Source organism: Capsicum annuum, unplaced genomic scaffold (genome assembly GCF_002878395.1).
Source record: "Capsicum annuum cultivar UCD-10X-F1 unplaced genomic scaffold, UCD10Xv1.1 ctg1489, whole genome shotgun sequence".
Lineage (NCBI taxonomy): Eukaryota > Viridiplantae > Streptophyta > Magnoliopsida > Solanales > Solanaceae > Capsicum > Capsicum annuum.
The window spans coordinates 2,127,214-2,146,990 of NW_025820303.1; positions in this window are offsets into that span (position 1 = coordinate 2,127,214).

The following is a 19,777-nucleotide window of genomic DNA, read 5'->3' on the forward strand; positions in this document are numbered from 1 at the left end:
GTCAAATTGTATATTCATAATTTTCGATCACCAGCGTTAGTCAACTCAGTGAACTCACCGATGGATTTTCCACTGGAAGACACCGACAGCGGCCTAAAACCCATAATCTTCGTTTACACTGATACCTTTCAAATTGAATTTTCAGTTACTTTCGAGCGGCAACTTCCTACCTCAACAAATTTCCAATTTCTACCGTGGCAACTCACCAGGCACCAACAAACGACATCGTAGAAAGACTTGTCTTCCTCTTCCTTTCCCTTCTTCCTTCCCTGAATCTTCAATGTAAGTATACGTTTTATCTTTTTGAGTTAATGGTAAAAAACGCATAAAGTATTCCCATTTTTTGAGTTTCATACTTAGAAGTAATCATTAGGTATGAGTGTTTCTTACTTGTAGTATTACCAACTATTTATTAGAATGCAACTCAAATATCAATTGTTCGCTTTTCCTACCTGAAGGTGTAATGTTCCTACTTGAACTATCTTTGACTATTTATCAGAAACACAATTCACTTATTAGTTATTTACTTTTTCTACTTGAATGTGTTTTGAGTTTACTACTTGAACTATTACTAACTATTTATTAAAACATAATTCAAATATCAATTGTTTGCTTTTCCTTCCTGAAGTTGTTCGAGTTTCTTGCTTGAACTGTCTTCGACTATTTATCAGAAACACACGTCAACTATCAGTTGTTCACTTTTCTTAACTGAACAATAACATACCAATGCGGTGTAATCTAAGTAAGTAGTGTTTTAGTCTATTGATGTTGTTCCTAAATAAGTGGTGTTTTAGCATATTGATTTTGTTCCTAAATAGGTGGTGTTTTAGATAATGTTTTTCAATTTTACCATTCTTTAAATGAAGAAAATTTTACACAATGAAGAAAATACTAAAGAGTTACATCTTTTCATGATATTTATTAATGATACATTGGTAAAACACTTTTTGTTTTCTAGGAATAGGTAGTTTCTTAAGGGATATGCTCAAGCTAAAAGCACCACTTAGTAGTGATGTTTTGTAACTCCGACTATTGTTATTTTATATATTTATTTTAATGCGAAGGGTATGAAAAAAATAATAGTAACTCTCTTATTTTGCTAAAAATGGACAAGTGAAGTGAAGCGAAGCATATAATTATATGCCAAGAAAAATAAAATAAAAGGAAATGCTATCTTTTATTTGTGTTATTAAGACAAAGGAGAGGTGAGTGACTTCGGTGGAAGACATGATGCAGGAAGTGAGATTAAGATGGTTTGAGCATATGATGAGGAGATGCACAAATGCCCTAGTGTAGAGGTGTGATAGGGTGGCTATGGATGAATTTTGAGAGGTAGGGGTAGATTAGAGAAATATTGGAGATAAATGAATAGATATGATATGATGTAGCTACAACTTACAAAGGACATGACCATAATAGGAAGTTGTGGAGGAATCTAATTAGGGTAGAACGAAGATTAGTATGGAGGAGAGCATCCGTGTTAGTAGGTAGGAATGATTTGTCTTGTTGTTCATACTATGAGTCATAGTGCTACATTTGTAGTTTTTTATTCTTGTAGTTTTGTTGCTTTGAGTAGACCGATTAAAGTATTATTTTGTGGTAGTCTTGTTTCTATTACTATATGTCATTTTGTTATCACCTATTGTTCGTTCTTCTTCTATTACATCTTTTCTATATATAGTTTTTATCTTGAGCCAGAGATTTATCGAAGCGGTAACTCTATCTCACCTCTGAGGTAGAAATGTGAACTGCCTACACTCTATTCTCTCTGGACCCCACTTCTGACACTGGATATATTATTGTTGTTGATGTGTTCGTAAAGTTAGTATAAATTAATTCCCATAAACAAATGCTCTATAGGTTCTTAGGGTTTCATTTGTTATGTTTGGAGAAAATGGTCAATTAATTTATATTTACTTTTATTGTCTCGCTTGCAAGATTAAAGAGATAAATTCTTTTGTTATAAGATATTACAAAATAAATTAAATAGGCAAAATGATTAGTATGTCCCCTATATGAAATTACAATAAGATCATCAACTTAATAATATTTTCTGACTTAATTATTTTTAACTTAGTCAAAGTACCTGATTATTTATTCCAATTCCGTCATTTAGTTGGCTCGTCTGGTAGATGATGATATTCTCGATCGATTTGATTATGTTTCATTTTCTCTCACTATTCATAGATCTCGCATTGAAAAACCTCTGTTTTTTGTATTATTTATTGGAATAGATAATACATACATGAGTAAATGGATATGTACTTAAGGGTGATCATTTGATATTTTTCCACAATTAATTGTTGCACCACAAGTATCTCTTTATTTACTGTTTTCACCTTGTTTTCTCTCTTCTGCCTGTTCGATTGTTACCTTCCGTGTTATGGCTTGTCTTACCTATTGACGAATTATATTAGATTTCATCATGACTTGAATTTTTGGTTGTGACACCTTACCTGCAATTTCGCTCTAAAGTCTACACTACCTCAATTTTTTTGGGAGATTCAGTCAAGGAGTAGTAATGTAAAACCATTTTTATTTAGTTGATCAGTGGAAAAGTCCGGCTAGAAAGAACAAAATACCAATTCGTTGGCTTCTATTTTCATATAAGGTGCAATGGAAATCATAGCAATCAAAACATATATCCATCCCAACAGGATTCTAAGGCAGCAGATGCATCATTTATTACACACACTCATACATTTGTATTATGAAATACATATTCATTAAATAAACGACATAACCATTCACTAAATAACATGAACTAAATTAGTGAATGTTTACAGACATTTATTTAATGAATATGTATTTATGAGTATATATAGTAAATAATGCAACCGTTGCCTTAGGATCTCATTGGGGAGGATGTATGTCTCGATTACTATAATTTACATTGGATCCTACGTGAGAATAGGAGCCAACAAATTGATATTTTGTTCTTTTCAAACTTCCTTTTATACTAATCAACCCGATAGAAATGGTTTTATATTACTACTCATTGACTAAATCTCCAAAACAAAAAATTGAGGTAGTGTGGACTTTATAGTGAAATTGTTGCTAGGTGTCATGATTCAAAAATTCAGGTTATGATGACATTTAATATAATCTACTAGTAGGTAAGCTAAGCCATAACCCAAAACAGTAAGTAATAGGCGAACATGCGAAAGAGAGAAGAACAGGGTGAAAATAGTAAATAAAGCGACTACTAATCGAAAGAAATTTAGAATGGATACATCTATGCGAATAAGAAAAGAGTAAAAATATACAAAACGAGTTCCCTTAAGACTTGGTAAATCGAGAAAGCCACTAATATAAGGAGTACTAAACAAGTGTAATTTATATAAAATAGTTTGAAAGATACAAAATAAGATTAATCCCAAAACAAAATGCGATATCTCAGCTCCGAACGCTGAAAGCTCTCCCTAATCTCCGATCAACTTCTCTGCTCGAGGGCGACGCTGACAATGATTACTAATAGTAATATCTACATCAAGGAAGAAGATGCAAAAACATAGTATGAGTACTAAAATATGCGCTACTCAGTAAACATCATAGACTGACTAAGCTCAATTAAAGAAAAAAACATAATAAAGTGTAAATATATGTTAAAGGTAATAAAAGGGGGGTTACAAAGAGAATAACAGGCTAAACCTAGGTAAATATGAAAATCACACATAAGTAACTTAAAAAACATAAATAAGCACCTAGCTATAACCTAACTAGACCCCAATAAGCCCAAAAGATTGCCACAACCCAAAATAAGCACGTGATGACACCTGTGCACCCTCCAGTACATGTAAGAATCTCCTAATCAAAAAAACATAACTAAAGAATAAAGAAGTGGAAAACTAGAGAAATAAACCCAAAATATAAATAAAAAAGAAATAATATTCACGATACATCCCTGGGTCTGATTGTCACTAATACAAACTTCAAACACAGATTTGTAACAAGTATACTAAGATATCTTGTATGCAAAAGATAATAAGGAAGAGATCCGTCTAAGCTTGACGTCCATTTATCACTATCACGATCTCCACAACGTCAATGCAGTAAGAAATGAGCTATAAACTGCTACTCGATCCAATACCTGCATGGAGTGCAGAAAATAATAAAAGGAAAATAAAAGCAAGGGTAAGTATAAAAATCCACATGTAATCAACATGCATCATGGATAATCGACCCTAATCCAAAGCAATGGTGAGAACCAGTACTCCGACTACCTAAGGTATCAAATTAATCTACAACCCACCAAATCATAACACTTAATCCTACAAGGGTAAACCAAAACAATAGTGTAATGGCCCTCTAGGTTATTTTCTATATTTTTGCTCATTTTTGTTGTTTAGAGGTTTCCTATAGCTTCCCCAACTCATTTATGACTTGCTGAAGCTGACAGTTCAATTACCAGATAGTTCAGTTGGTTTTCAGAGTCAATTTTTTATTTTGAAGCCTTAGCTAGTTTAAATTAGCTACCGGGCAAAAATTCAATCAAACAACCTTGAATGCCAATTCTGACAGACCTTGAATGCCAGTTCTGACAGTTCTAACAGCTCCAAAACGTCGATTTTATGCTAGGTGGATGTTAGACCCCAAAATTTCTTTGATTTTATTTCAATACCTTGTTCGTGTTTAATGGTGATTTTTGATAATGAATGATAATGGTATTATTAGGAAGTGTTTTAGAATTTTTGAGACTTGTTTGGGTCATTTCAGGACCCCAAACCTGTGAGGGTCCATGATAAAAGTTTGCCACTCCCTGAGCGTGCCGCGATAAGGGTGTTCCACACCTTTGGAGTGGTGCGGTAAGGGCATGCCATGCCCAAGGAAACAGAAGTGTCAATTTCATTTTTTTGTTTCTTCGAGGTCTTTTTGGTCTTTTACCTATTAAATGACTTTTCAATTATAAATAACACAAATTCCACCCTTATAACTTGGATTAAAGGATTTCTCTTCTCCTAAAACCCTAAAGAACACAAAAGAAGAATTTTTCACCAAAATTCTAGCTTGCAAGGCTCTAATTCGAGTTTTCATCAAGAAATTTACTAAGTCCAAGTATGTGGGGTTTGAAAAAGGATAACTTTTTATCCTCGTGCCCAAATGTTTTGATTTTACAAACTTCCTAGAATATTGGTGGGTTGAATTGTAACACAATTTTAGCTCAAAAAATACCCATTCTTGAGGATATTTCTTAATCATAGAGGGACGTGTTGTCAATTTCAAAAGTGCAATTTTGCAAGCGGGCCTCATATGAGATTTTTACGTAATTTTGGACCCAAAGCACAATAGTGCAATATGGGTATCATTATTATCATTTTGACGAGTAGATTATGATTTTGATAGCGTAGCATCTTGCAAAAGCTTCTAAAAAAGGAAAATCATTAGTTTAGCGGATTCTTCAGGTATTTCCTCAACATCTAGGTAGGCTAGGTTTAACTTCTTTCTAGACTAAACTAATTCATAGTATAATTATAATATTATGCTAGATTTGGGATGAGATTTAGGTATTCGATATACGATTGGTGTAATTAGTATTATTTGTACTGCTTAGCCTATAAAGGAATTGTAATTTAGATGGAATTGACTTAGTTGGTCGTGTTTTAGGTAGAATTGATACGTTAGGCTAATTGTGGCTTATTTAACATCTAGGAGTAAATTTAGATACCTTAGCCTAGTTCGTAGTAGAATTTGATTTAGGACAGATTTTGAGGATTAAAAGTGGGCCCTTTCGGCCCACCTTAGGCCAAGATTCGTGTTAGCTCTTGTAAACTTCTTTACACATGTTATACCCTTTGAAATTCTTATTTTTGGAATTTGAGGGGATTGGATACATGATATTTATTCTAGTTTGGTAATTAAGAGTTGGTGCTAATTCTGGGAAAGACCCGATAGTTTATTGATATTGAGTTTCGATTCAGGTCCAGCAATTGATGATGATATTGATGGTATGAGTTTCGATTCAAGTCCGACAAATGATGATGATGATATTAAGTTTTGATTCGAGTTCGACAATGAGATTTTATTCATGGGATGATATGGTATAGATGAATTAATGGCTATGGCCTGATATTCGATAAATTTATGGAACTTCAGTTATTTACTTTCCTTTGATTGCACCTTCCGGGCTTATGGAGGCCCGCGTTGGGTTATTTACTTTTCTGCATTTATTGGCTTCTAGGGCCTAGTTTAGTAGTTATAATTGTGTGATCTTTATGTTACTATTTTGGATTTATTATTTATTTATGCACACCATTTGGTGAATTATTCTAGGTTTGCCTATTTTACCTTGACTTAACTTATTTATCTTGTATATTATCGTATTTATATCATGATTTAGCCCAGTCGGTCGATGATGTCTACTGAGTACCCATGATTTTGGTACTCATACTACACTTTCATACCTTTTTGGTGCAGATCTGAGTACTAGTGGAAGCCGCTAATATGATGATCGTGCTTGTCACAACCCGAGACTATACCCTAGTCATGATAATGGTGCTTACGATCAATAGTGACCACAAGCTAACCCATGTGCTGGTACCTGCTGAGAGAACTGAATAAAATAATAATAATGGATATGTGCGAAAAACAACTGATAAAGCCATAAAGTCTGAATACTGAAAATATGGATGAATCACAAGTCTGAAACATCTGATAAAACTGATAAAACTGACTAACTATCTAACTGACTGTCTAAATGTCTCAAAGACTCTAAACTGACTGAAGAGTTGATGAGATAGACCCCTACCTAACTCCGAATGACTGAATTAAATGAAATACTAAAATAACTGAATAATTATAATATATTCTCGATAGATGAGGACTCACCACTACGGCTGCTTACGCTGAGCTGTCTAACTGCAAGTGGGAAACTGTGCATTCGAACTTATGATATAAGACATCATAGTGCAAAGAAGAGTATGCAGTCAATACTTTGAATGTACTGGTATATGAGATGAGGACAGGCTGATATGCATGGGGTACTTTGCATATGAAATAAGAACTAAACGAATAGCATGAGATAACTGAACATGAATGTATGAAAACTGTAATAACTGAGAATGCAAGACCAAGTGTATATGCGTTATATTACTGAGATAAATCTGTAATCTAAAAGACTGAAAGCTCTAAAACTGAATATCTGAAAGTCTATACACTTAGTCAATCAAACCTGGATTAAAAATACACTGAATACTGTACTAAGACTGTAGGAGGTATTATCTAACCGACATGCCCCAATCTGAGCTAATTGGGGTCCAACTTGTAACCCTAGTTGGAAGAGTGTCAGTACTGTGCCAAGGGTGCTAATACTGGCTGTGTGGATCCACTAATCTGGTGTCCTAAACTGACGGGTGAATCCTCATATCCTACATTGGCTACATAGTTTTGAAATGCAGGGACTACTACTAAAGACTCTACCTAACTGATGGGGAAGCCGCCACCCTTGCATTCTCTCGGTGCTAAATCCTACTCCCTACTGAACTGACACTAGTACTGAAATTGGACTGAGTTTAACTAAACATTATTTCATGACTGATAGTGCTCATTATGATCATAATAACTGAATAATTAGGAATAATCATGGTTTGACTGAATCATACTTAAAAATCTGAAAATCATGTAAAACACGTAGGTATCGGGTGTTCATAACCCACCGGCACTGAATAATCACTGAATGTAATAACAAGCTTAAAACTGTAGTAAAGAATTAGGGTTCAAAACCCATAAGCATAGATATTTCATCAAACATAAGGGGATCATGAATTTAACATAGGAATGCTTGCTAAGAATCATAAATTTAGGATTCATTATAAAATTCACTTGAATAAAGCATGGAAAAACTCAAATTCATAGCATGAGGAATTCAAAATCTTACATGAGATCATACATGGATTGATTTCATTTAAATTGCCATGAAAACATGAATTAAACCCATCTTAAGCAATACAAAATACAATAGTGATAGAAAAATTCAATCTTTAATCGAAAAGAGGGTTTTTGGGCTCCATGGGTGAAAAACCCATGAATGAACATCCCACATACCTTAAACCTTTAGCTTTAAAGAGAAACACCAATCTTGATGCTTTCTTGAAGGTTCTTGAACTTGGAGAACTTGAATTCTTGATTTATTGGGGATAAAGAAATTGAATTTGTGTATTTGAGAAAGAGGGGGGGGGGGTTCTTGAGAGACATTTGGAGAAAAAAAGCAAATAATGCCCTAAATAATGTCCCAATTCGTGTAATGAACGATAAGGTTGAGGGGGAAAAGACCCAATTGACCCTCAGGCATTTAAATTCAAAACTAAAATTGAGGGGGAAAAGACCCAATTGACCCTCAGACTTTTAAATTTGAAATTGGACAGAACAAGCTTAGCGCGGCACAGCCTTATCGCGGTAGTTAATTTCCCTTACCGTGATGCGGTATGCATGACGAAGTGAATATCACCACATCGCGGGCTTATCGCGATAATCCTCTGGTTTCGTGACCCAAACCCCATCCAAAAAATCCAAAACTTCTCCGAGATATGTTCCTTACATCTTTGAGCATGAATTAACTCAAAACCAATATCTCTGGGTCTGGAATTGGACTTTGTTTTAGCTCTTAATTTCCATTTTGGAGCACAAAATATTGTATTAATTTTGGGTGAAAAATACATTGGAATAGCTTCTAAGTGGAGGATTAGCAAACTCCCATTGAAGATTTTCTTAAGCTCAAAGCTTGAATGAACATTTACCTAGTCTTTCATAAGTCAAATCAATGGAAATTTTGGGTATTTCCTTACTTATTTATCTTATGAGCAGCTAGTTCTTCCTCTTAGGGTTATGTATGAATAGGGTTAAAGTGTGTGTGGGTTGTTATTATTAGCTTCAATTAGTAGTTTATGTTTATGGATTTTGCAAATGCTTGATTATAACATGGAATTTATTTGTGAAATCCTCAAATTTCCCAACCCCCACATCATCCTTGACAAAGGGATGTGGGCAACCTAGATTCTCCAACTATCCTTGAAAGAGGGGTTGTAGGTGACATAAGCATTTGTGAATAATTACTTAGATTGTAGTTGTTCACTTTTTGTTATCTTAGAAATAAGGATAAATTGTGGAATGTCTATGTCTTAGGCATCATCCTAGAAATAGGGATTCCTAAACTGAGGGTTGGTTACCAATAGTTGAGCACACCCACTTGGTATTTAAAAGAATTAGTAGGTGATAGTTTGACACATCGTCAAAAGGCTAGTACCAAAACCCCTAACTGAGCCTACCCTCACACGATTTACTAAATGTGAAGCTGATTGCTTGCACCTACGTACAAGCTTGCCCTAGTAAGACATAACCCTAAGATCTGTTCCTAATTGATTATACTCTAATTATTTATAGCCCCAAATCAGTACTTGAAAAAACCCAAAAAGAAATATTAATTGTGATACCTTTCACCCCCCATTTTTACATTCTTGTATTCTAGGTTTGAATTTAGCAAGGATCCATTATTTTGAGCTAACTTGATTTCCACTCACATTGTTCCTAGTGGATTCGACCCCGACTCAAAGTTGGATAAATATATTGATGACGACTGCCTTACACTTAAGGTATGTCTCGTAGCTTCCTTGAATTGTGTGTTGTAATAACCTAAAATGTGTCATTTTAAAATAGGCCCGAATGCGTATTTTCAATGCTTAATTTGTATTAAAATATACTTTTGTGTGTGTACACTATTTTAGTTGGTGTACACATCGACGGGGAAGTCTTGAGTACCCAAATTTTGGCCTAAAAAATGATAGAATTCATGTGTACACCATATGATTGATGAAGTGTTCTAATGAATTCCATGTCAATTCCTTTGTGTCTTGAGGGCTTAATCATGCATTCAGAGTTTAAGTTTCATGAGCATGAAGACCATTTGGCTAGTTGGAACATAAATTTGGTATTTGATACTTTTGCAGAATCTGCCAAAAATGGTCTCAGTTACCGTGATCATGATCATTGAGACCGCGATCACGGTCGAGGGTCCATGATCGCCATAACTGAGAGCAGTTCTAGTTCTGACCAAAATTTTTGAAATTCCATTTCTCACCCCAAATCCCACTATGACATTGCACCATGAGTTTATTTGATTAATCTAGCATGGCTTTGGTGTGAAAATGCTAATGATGGTCATTGTTGTGTTGATCACAAGTATTAGGCCACCAAAATGGGAGACTTTGACCATACCAAATTTATGACTGTTGAATGCCACAATCTTTACTATAGTGACCTGCCAAAGACAAAGTTACTCCCGAAAAGGGGTATTTGCTTAGACAAAGTGGAGGATAAACTCCCAGGATTCCAAGCTAGGCTTACAACTATCGGGTGGATGTGCTTTGCCCCGGACCCCTGCTTTGCTAATGAGCAATGGGTGCGTGATTTATACACTAACCTTAGTGTAGTCTCTTTCACAAACCTAGTGATGACAATTCGAGAAAAGACTGTGCACTTCGGAGAGGAGCAGATCAATGAGATATACAGGCTCTCGGATGCATACATGGCTCAGTTCTAGGCAAAATGGTGCGAGCCAGGGACCTGGATGGAAAACATATTATACCTTGGAAAAGAATTTGCCTGGGCCACCACCAAAAGAGGTATCTCCATGAATGACTTCACAGTAGAGGTCAGGCTTTGGTTGACTATTATTCGCAGCAGAGTATTACCGTGCATACACATGACTGCCGTCACAATCTTGCAAGCTAGGATGGTGGCTTGCATCTTGTCTGGCATTAATCTGGACGTGGGCCAAATTGTGATTTAAGAGTGGAGGCACTTCAAGAATCAAGGGGTACACTTTTTCTCTTTCCTTCACTTATTACTAAGCTATGCCGGAAGGCAGAAGTGGAGGAATATGCTGCAGATAAGGACAACTTGAGATTTCTTAGCCTCTACTTATTTAGATGAAAGAATAATATATTCAATTATGATTAGAAATAAAGTTTAATTAAGAAAGAAAACTTGTAGAATAAACTTACTAAAATAAGACAAAAGTCAAACTTGAGGTGGGGGGGGGGATCCTCAGAATAACTATGAAATAAATACAAAACTATATAATGCTTGTCAAATCTCTTCCAAATGTAACACCTTAATCCCAAAGTAACAATGTCATGAAGAACATTTCTATCATTGGACCCTAACCGTATTGTTCATCAGGTATAGAACCTTATATTGTCAGGACCATGAATACCATAAAGTGGAAAACATCAAGATACATTAGAAGCCAACATAAAGTGATTATGGACAAATCAGTACTACCTGGCAGTGATGTATATAATTCAAACCAACTTCAACAACAACAACAAAAACAACAACGACAAAAACAAACCTAGTGTATTCCCATATAGTGAAGTCTGGGGAGGGTAAGACGTATGCAGTCCATACCACTATCTCTGGAGAAGTAGAAAGGCTATTTTCGATAGACCCCCAGCTCAAGACAAGGAATAATAATAAAATCCATAATAAAGCATGGAACACGATGACATAACATAAATACGACATCCATAAGGAATAGTAAATAAAGAAAAGTAAACAAATTCATAATAACGCATGAAACAAGGTGGCATAACAAGATTGATAGGGCTTTTCCATATGATTGTTCTTATCATCATAAAAGAATAGACAATTGAGGTCCTGTGCTGGATGAACAATGTGGTTTGGGTCCATCTGGTAGTAATGTTCCTTCAGATGCTACAGTAAGTCAATTAAAGAACCGTCTTAGCCCTCTAGATGCAAGAATTGATCCTGGACAACCCATTCTATCCATGAATATAAATGGCATGACATTATTTTGAAGAATGGAACACCTGTCCATACAATGTGTTCATTTAACTAACAATCGAGCTGGTGTCATTCTCATTATCTTCCTATTAGGAAAAAGACAGTAGCCAGGGTGTAAGTTGTTAGCTTTCCAAAAAAAAAAAATGAATAGAAGAAGATTTTGTATGAAGCTAAAGTCTAGCAAACCTAATTTATACCCTCTTAACTTACATCCATCCTTTTCTCTCCTAAATTGCATTGTAAAAAATAGAGATCTAATCTAATAGAATGGCACCAAATCAACATAAAGATATATATATTAGTCAAACGTCAAGAATTGAAAATAGATACCAATAAAGATTCAAGAATTACAGCTAGAAACAAATTTAAACAAGAGATTACTGAAATCCAAGATTCAAGAATTGAGGAATATGGTGATATGAGAGAGTGCAACCTCCTGTCATTAATCCCAAATATCTGCCATTTTTACTCAATTCAAATTCTAGGAAAAGAAAACACGAATATTGAATAAGTGATCTTAATATTTCAACTCAAATAATCTCTAGGTCTACATGAATTCAAACTTATGTAACTATATTTTATTATACTTATCCTACCTAATACTTTTCTTTCTGCTCGTCTCATCATCGGGATGATATCAAAAGGAAAAAAAACTATCCAGATTTTTAGACCTACTAAGTAAAAGGAGAGGTGTTGTTTGCTGCTTTAATCTCACTTATGCTCAAATTTGATCTTCTCAATCACTTTCTCAAGCAGAGAAAGACTTAATACCCAAGAAGTTACATGATGTTTCTATTAGATTGATTTGAGTGAGGGTAATATTTTCTATCACGGTTTCTTAGTTCTTTTTATTTTTAGCAAAATGATTGCTTCCATTCACATCAAACATCATCCTTTTCACTTTTGTCCCTACCTTGGTGTTGACCTAGGTTAATTGACTTATTTGTACCCAACTACATAATGAAAGTCCCCTTGATCAATTATGATTCGACAATATAGCATCTTCATTATATCCTTTAGATAGAGCAATATAAGCAATCACCCTTGATGGAGAGAGCTGAGAAACCAAGGGAAATTTCTCATGTTCCTGCAATATTAGCATTTAAGGTTGGTTAAAAGTTAGCAATTAAAATTTAAGGTAACTGGCTAAAAAGTAAACACAAAATTAATGATAAGGTCAACTTTATATCTTGAAATCTTTAACTGAAATATGACCATATAGAATATCAAAAAGCACATGTGTGGTAAATATCTACATTTAAATCTCCTTTGATGGAAGAAAATTGCTTTAACTTCAAGGTAAAAAAAAATTCCTTCAACAAATAGCCAAGAATAAATCTTGCTAAAAATATAGTTGTCCGTCCTATTACTTCTAGGTACTCTTAAGTCAATAGTATGAATTCATCCTACCTTAATATGCAGGGAGCTAATAGATGCTCATATCCATATATCATATTGTAATTATGTCATTTAAGTTGATATTACTATAGGTCCAATCAAGTCATTCTTGAGAAAAGATGAATAATTCTCTTTACAAACAAAGAAAGAGAGAATTTTATGAGTTAAAATCTTTGAAAGAACATCTAGAAAACATAGTTTCTTCAAGGAAATCATTCCCTTAATTTAAGAGTTTCTAGACATATCAAAATTCTTATAACAAAGAGGAATGACTAAGTACATGGAATAATTAATTTATCGTAATCCCATGAAGAATGATTGTGTAGATATCTAAGAGGATGCTTTCAGGTCTCTCTTTAGGAAATCTTAATTTCTCGAGTGTCAATACTACACATAGAACATGAATTCGGAAAACAAAAATAAAAAATAATAAATAAATAAATATAAAGAAATGAACTCATCATCAGATGTTAAATGATAAGAAGTTAACATGAATAGCAAAGAAAGTTTGGAAGAATAGAACATGTGAAACTACACTATGCATTACAAAATATAATATGTGTTGAACATCGAAGAGGAAAGAAGGGCAATTATCCCCCTTTAGATCTACCCTAATGCAAGAGTACATAATATACAGTAAATCTAACTAAGTTTGAAGTTGAATCTTTCACAAGAAAATGGAGATATGCTCAAACAAAGAGTTGTAGTTCAACATTACCTGATAAAATAAAAATAGGTTTAGAGGAGAATAGAGAGTTATCAAATATTTGGGTATATAGGCCTGCTTGTAGACACACTATTGAATAAATAAGTAAAATTCAATAATGTAAGTTATAGGTGCATATGTCTTAAAAACCATTACTATCAGGCAAATAGAGTTAATATTTAGACTTTTATCTCATAGTTTTAACCATTTTCAGTAACTCAGATATGAGAGGTAGCTTGAAAAAAAATAAGTTAACAACAAACTTTTATTATTTCAAGTAACATTATTATGTACTAAAATGAAATATCTCACAACATCCAATTCAAGACAACATACTAGAAACCTACTCTGTCAGTGAGAAACAAATACTCATTATAAAGAAATTTATTTGCCCAACTCTCTCTGAAATTACATTCTATGCCTATTCAACCATCAAAATTAAGAGAGATCAAACAGATATAATGGACTATTTTAATCCATCTTTCGTTTAGTCCCCTAAGAGGATCACGTTTAAGAGGATGGAAATTTTTATCAAATTTTAAGCACTCACAGAAAATCTGAGATTAATGAAAGTATAAAGCACCCATTGCAGGAAAAAGGGTATATGCAGATAATCATATAAAAGGAAAAAGGAAGATTTTGCGAGAATGTAGCTTTTGGCCGTTTCTGTTCTGTTTAAGAACAACATTGAACTACTATAAAAACACAGGTGGGATCAAATGGCATACATTTGAAACATATTTCTTCAACACAAATATAAATGATAGAGACTAAGGTTGCAATAATAACATACCTTTTGAGTTATCGACTGATGGAGTAGGATATTGTCATAAATCTGCTAAAAAAAGGCAATATAATTTTGTTAATGGTCTTCATGTATATGATCAAACATCTAGACGTGTATAGTGCTTAATTACCAAATGTATTGTAATATAATGGAGACAAGTTAACTAATATTGTAGGAAACTTTCTACTATATTTATCTATGCATTAGTAAAGTTAATAGTTATAACTACCATAAGTGATCTCAAAGAGAGGGAGGATACACAACTAAAATTAAAATCCAATCTGAAATGAAGCATCTCCATCAAAAGGCATAAACAAAAAATCATATTTCAATTTTTATATAGAGAATAGATGTGAAATGCTAAAGGATAACCAAACAACAATTTTCAATCTCAAGTGTCTTTAAATATCCAGTCTTTCTTTTTAACATGAAATTTAAGGGAAATAGCAAGAGTGAATTAGAACAGAGAAATTCAAATCATTGATGAGAATTGAGCGAAGAGAAACCACAAAGGCCAGAATGACAGATTCTATAATATCAGTGAAGAATGATGAAAAATAGTATATTATACACAACAACATCAGTTGAGATCCAAATCAACCCTAATTTCACCTCTACTCTAGTGAAAAATTCTTTTATCTCTTTAAATAAAATGTTGCTGCGACTTTTACCCAAGGACAAATGAATGTATATAGTCCATGTAGAATCAATAAGATGCTTATAAATTTTGGACACCAGGCGGTCAAGATCTAGGTAAGCAACATTTGATGGATTTAAAACAATATCACAATTTCTAAGCAGTCATCACATAGACTTGAATTTTAGTAATGCAAGGACATAATTAGAAGGGCAATTGAATGATTGTTTGTTTCCTGAACAATTTGCAACATATTTCATTTGGCTCTCTAAGATCATTCAAACATTTTCTCTTAGAAGAAATTTCAAGGTTCAAAGGGCATGTAAAAAATAAGGAGAAGAAGGAAAAAAACAATTCAGTGAAGGAAAATGGGAAAGAATTCATTTATATTATACCAGTTGAATTTGAAGTCATCACTTTCAGGTAGAAAAAGGTGGTTGAAGAAAATATTAATCTTTGACTGCATTCTTTAAATGAACCGAATTATTGTGAATGCTTACTGGAACAAAGATTTGAAAAAAAAAAGTCTTCTAGAATTCTAGAGAAAATAGCTAAATATAAAAGTATCTCTTTTGTTTTTGTCCAAATTGACAAATTTGTCCTTAAAACACAATAAAATTTCAGAATTACCCTTGGTCGTCCATTGCTTATCTTTCTATATAGTAGTAATATATTTTCTTGTCCCTCTCAAATATGTAAGAGTGTTTAATTATATATATATATATATATATTTATATGTTTGTTAATTTTATTTTTCATGAAGTCATACTGTAACATTGCCCTTCTTTCTTTTTCACTAGGCAGGAAATATAATATGTACATCTTGATTTGTTCCACATTTTACTTGTGTTATACAAGGACAACATATTCGGTAAAATTTCATAAGTAGAATCTAAATAGAGTGAGATCGATGTACACAAACTTCTTGTATCTTTTGTGAGATAGAGATTGCTTATCCTCTGCTCAAGAAATCGTTTTCAAAAATAGGTCTGACAAACATAAGAGTAATTTTTTTGGGGTGTCTCATGAAGTCATACTATAGCATATTGATCTTTTCTCCATTTCACTAGGCAAGAAATGTAATATGAGAATCGGTCCTTCTACATGCACTCTTTAAAGGTTCATGCACCCTTACCCATAAATTATCCATATTTATGATTGATAATGTAAGTTGATCCATATTTGATCCACTTTTAAAATGATCGAATATCCAATCAATTTAAAATATGTTGAGATGGGCGAATAACCATAAACTATAACTATCTTACTGCCCTTATATTTGTATTAATATTTACTATGTTATGGTTCGAGTTAAATTTACTATGATCAGAGCATCTTTCTATCTAAAGAAATGGTTTTGTGATGATAGGATCTAGGTTCCACATTATGGATGACGAAAGAGCGGCTCTGTGAAGTTGGGTGTTAATGTTCTTATGAAGGAAAAATACTAGAAAGAGAACCACCATAGTCTAAATGTTGCTTGTGAATCGTCAAGTACCAATCTCACAACATTATTATCATAAAAGGATCAGTCCTTTTAAAGTGTTTAGATGTTGATACACATTCATAGAATTTGATCTACTTTAGGTATTCCAACTCCTCAACATCATTTTCTTCAATAGTTTCTTTTCCTCTGAAGGCATTTCTTACCTCTACTTGAGATTTTGGTAGTACACTTGGATTCTTCATTATTTCTTCCATGGCACAATCAATTGTTATTGGTGAAATGTATGTTCCCATAGCAAACATGTCCTATATTTGAGCAACTTACGACATTTAAGCTTTGACGCTTGTCTAACCAGTAGTATAAATGTGTCATCCTCCTAGTGTACTTTTTCGAATTTTGATCTACATGTCATAGAGCTTGCAAATTGATAAATCCTTTTTGTTGCATTTGCTGGCTCACCAGAAGATACAACAACAAAAACAACAACATACCCAGTGTATTCCCACCTAGTGGGGTATGGGGAGGGTAGAATGTACGCAGACCATACCACTACCTCAAGAGAAGTAGAGAGGCTGTTTCTGATAGACCCCCTGCTTAGGACCAATAATAGGATAACAAATACAAAAAGTAAGCGGATACAAACTAGTACGGTACATAAAACAAACGTATAATTAGTTAACCGAAAACCTTTAGACTCAAACGTCTATCTCTAAATCTCCAACTTATCATTAACTCCACCCTGAGTCTCGTTGATTAAAACCACATCGTCTGCAAATAACATACACCAAGGAACCTCCCCTTGAATATGCCGTGTCAAAACATCCATCACCAAGGCAAATAGAAATGGGCTAAGAGTCGATCCCTGGTGTATCCCTATCAAAACTGTAAAGTGCTCCGATTCTCCACCTACCATCCTCACACGAGTCTTCGCACCATCATACATATCCTAAATCGACTTAGTGTACGCCACGGGCACCCCTCTAGTCTTCAAGCACCTCCACAGAATTTTTCTAGGAACTCTGCCATATGGCTTCTCTAGATCAATAAACACCATATGCAAGTCCTTTTTTCTCTCTCGAAAGTGCTCTACTAATCTCCTCACAAGGTGAAAGGCCTCAGTGGTCGAGCAACCAGTCATGAAGCTGAACTGATTCTCAGAGATCATTAGATCCTCCTCATCCTCAACTGTACCACCCTTTCCCAAACCTTTATAGATGACTCAACAACTTAATACCTCTATAGTTGTTACAACTTTGAATGTTTCCCTTGTTCTTATACACTGGAATCATCGTGCTCCACCTCCATGATTCAGGCATCTTGGAAGCACTAAAAATAATGTTAAAAAACCTTGTCAACCACTTCAGACCTTCCCCACTAGTGCTCTTCCAAAAATCTACTGGAATCTCATCTGGCCTCATCGCCCTACCCCACCACATCCTGTGAATAGCTTCCTTGACCTTCTCAACCTTGATACGCCTACAATAACTATAATCATGACCCCCCTCAGATATCTCCAAGTCTCTTAATACAGAACCTTTGTCCCCCTCATCTTTAAAAGTTTATGAAAATAGGACTGCCACCTCTCTCTAATGAGGGCATCCTCAACCAACACTATACCATCCTCTCTTTTGATGCACTTCACTTGGTCAAGGTCATGAGCCCTCCGCTCCATGTCCTTAGCCATCCTATATAATTTCTTATCTCCGCCTTTCTCTTCTAAAGCCACATACAAACTCTCAAAACCTGCTATCTTAGCCACCGTAACCGCTAACTTAGCCTCTCTTCTAGCTACCTTATAATCCTTCCTATTCTTCTGCCTTTCCTTATCATCCTTGCTCCCAACCAACTTAGCATAAGCCATCTTTTTAGACTCCACCTTTTTCTTGACCTCTTCATTCAACCACCAGTCTCCTCGATGTTTGCTAGATCAACCTCTCAAGACACCCAATACCTCTTATAGAACAATTTGAATTGCCACCCAGTGTTTGAAAATCAATATGTTGATCAAAGTTAAGCTAATAAATTTTTAAGCCTTTAGTAGTCTCAAATTCCCTTAATCACCCCTAAATGCATTGAGGACCGTGCCATCTATCCCCACAACTCAGAAATAGCATATAGAAAATACAGAGAAGGACAAAATGGTTAAGATAGATTAAAAAATCATAACAATGGTTGTTACAAGAGGCCTCAAGTTCAAATCATGGTTATGGAAAAAGCTTAACAGTTCAGAAATGCTTCTGTCTTTAATAGGCACTATACAACATAAACCTAAGTAGGCTGAATCGTTAGTAGTAATAAAATATATATCAATTCACTTTATTGCTTGTCGACCAACAAAAAGTATGGGAAAAAGATGCACAAAATAAAAAGAGGGCGATCGACCCGAGGTCTCTAGTTCAAATCTTTAGAGTGAAGAAACTCTTGTCAATTAGAAAGTTCTTCCTTCTTATATTATGTGATTCAAAATTAGTCGCTCTAGTGAATACCAAAAAGTTTAAAATTAGTCAAACTCTAAAGACTTATTTCATTGACGTCATTAACTTCTAGAAATTACATTAGATTCCTTTTAAAGACTGGATTTCAAATCTAGTGTCCTTATCAACTAAATTAAAGTAAAATTACAATTTGCTCCCATTCCATTTTCTATTTTAAATTCTTCAAAGGAAGTCAAATTCTTAGATTTATCTTCTAGATTGGCCCACACCTTGGCCAAATAGTTATGTGGAAAATTACCATCCTTGGCTGAGATAACCAAACAATAATAATTTATTCCCTTATCGACTTTGCCTTCTCCGTTTGTTACTTCTTTAAATTTTAATTTTGTCTTTCCCTCCTTATTGTGTTCATCCACTGCAAACTTTCCTATATCTATCACCTCTTCAGTTATGTTAGTTATGGATTTTCAGTCTGAGCCTTCTTCCCAATCTCCGTGTGCCTCAAAAACATGGAGGAAAAATGTAACGCCCCAAAAAATAGGTCCCGGAACGTCACACGGTGCTTGAGGCT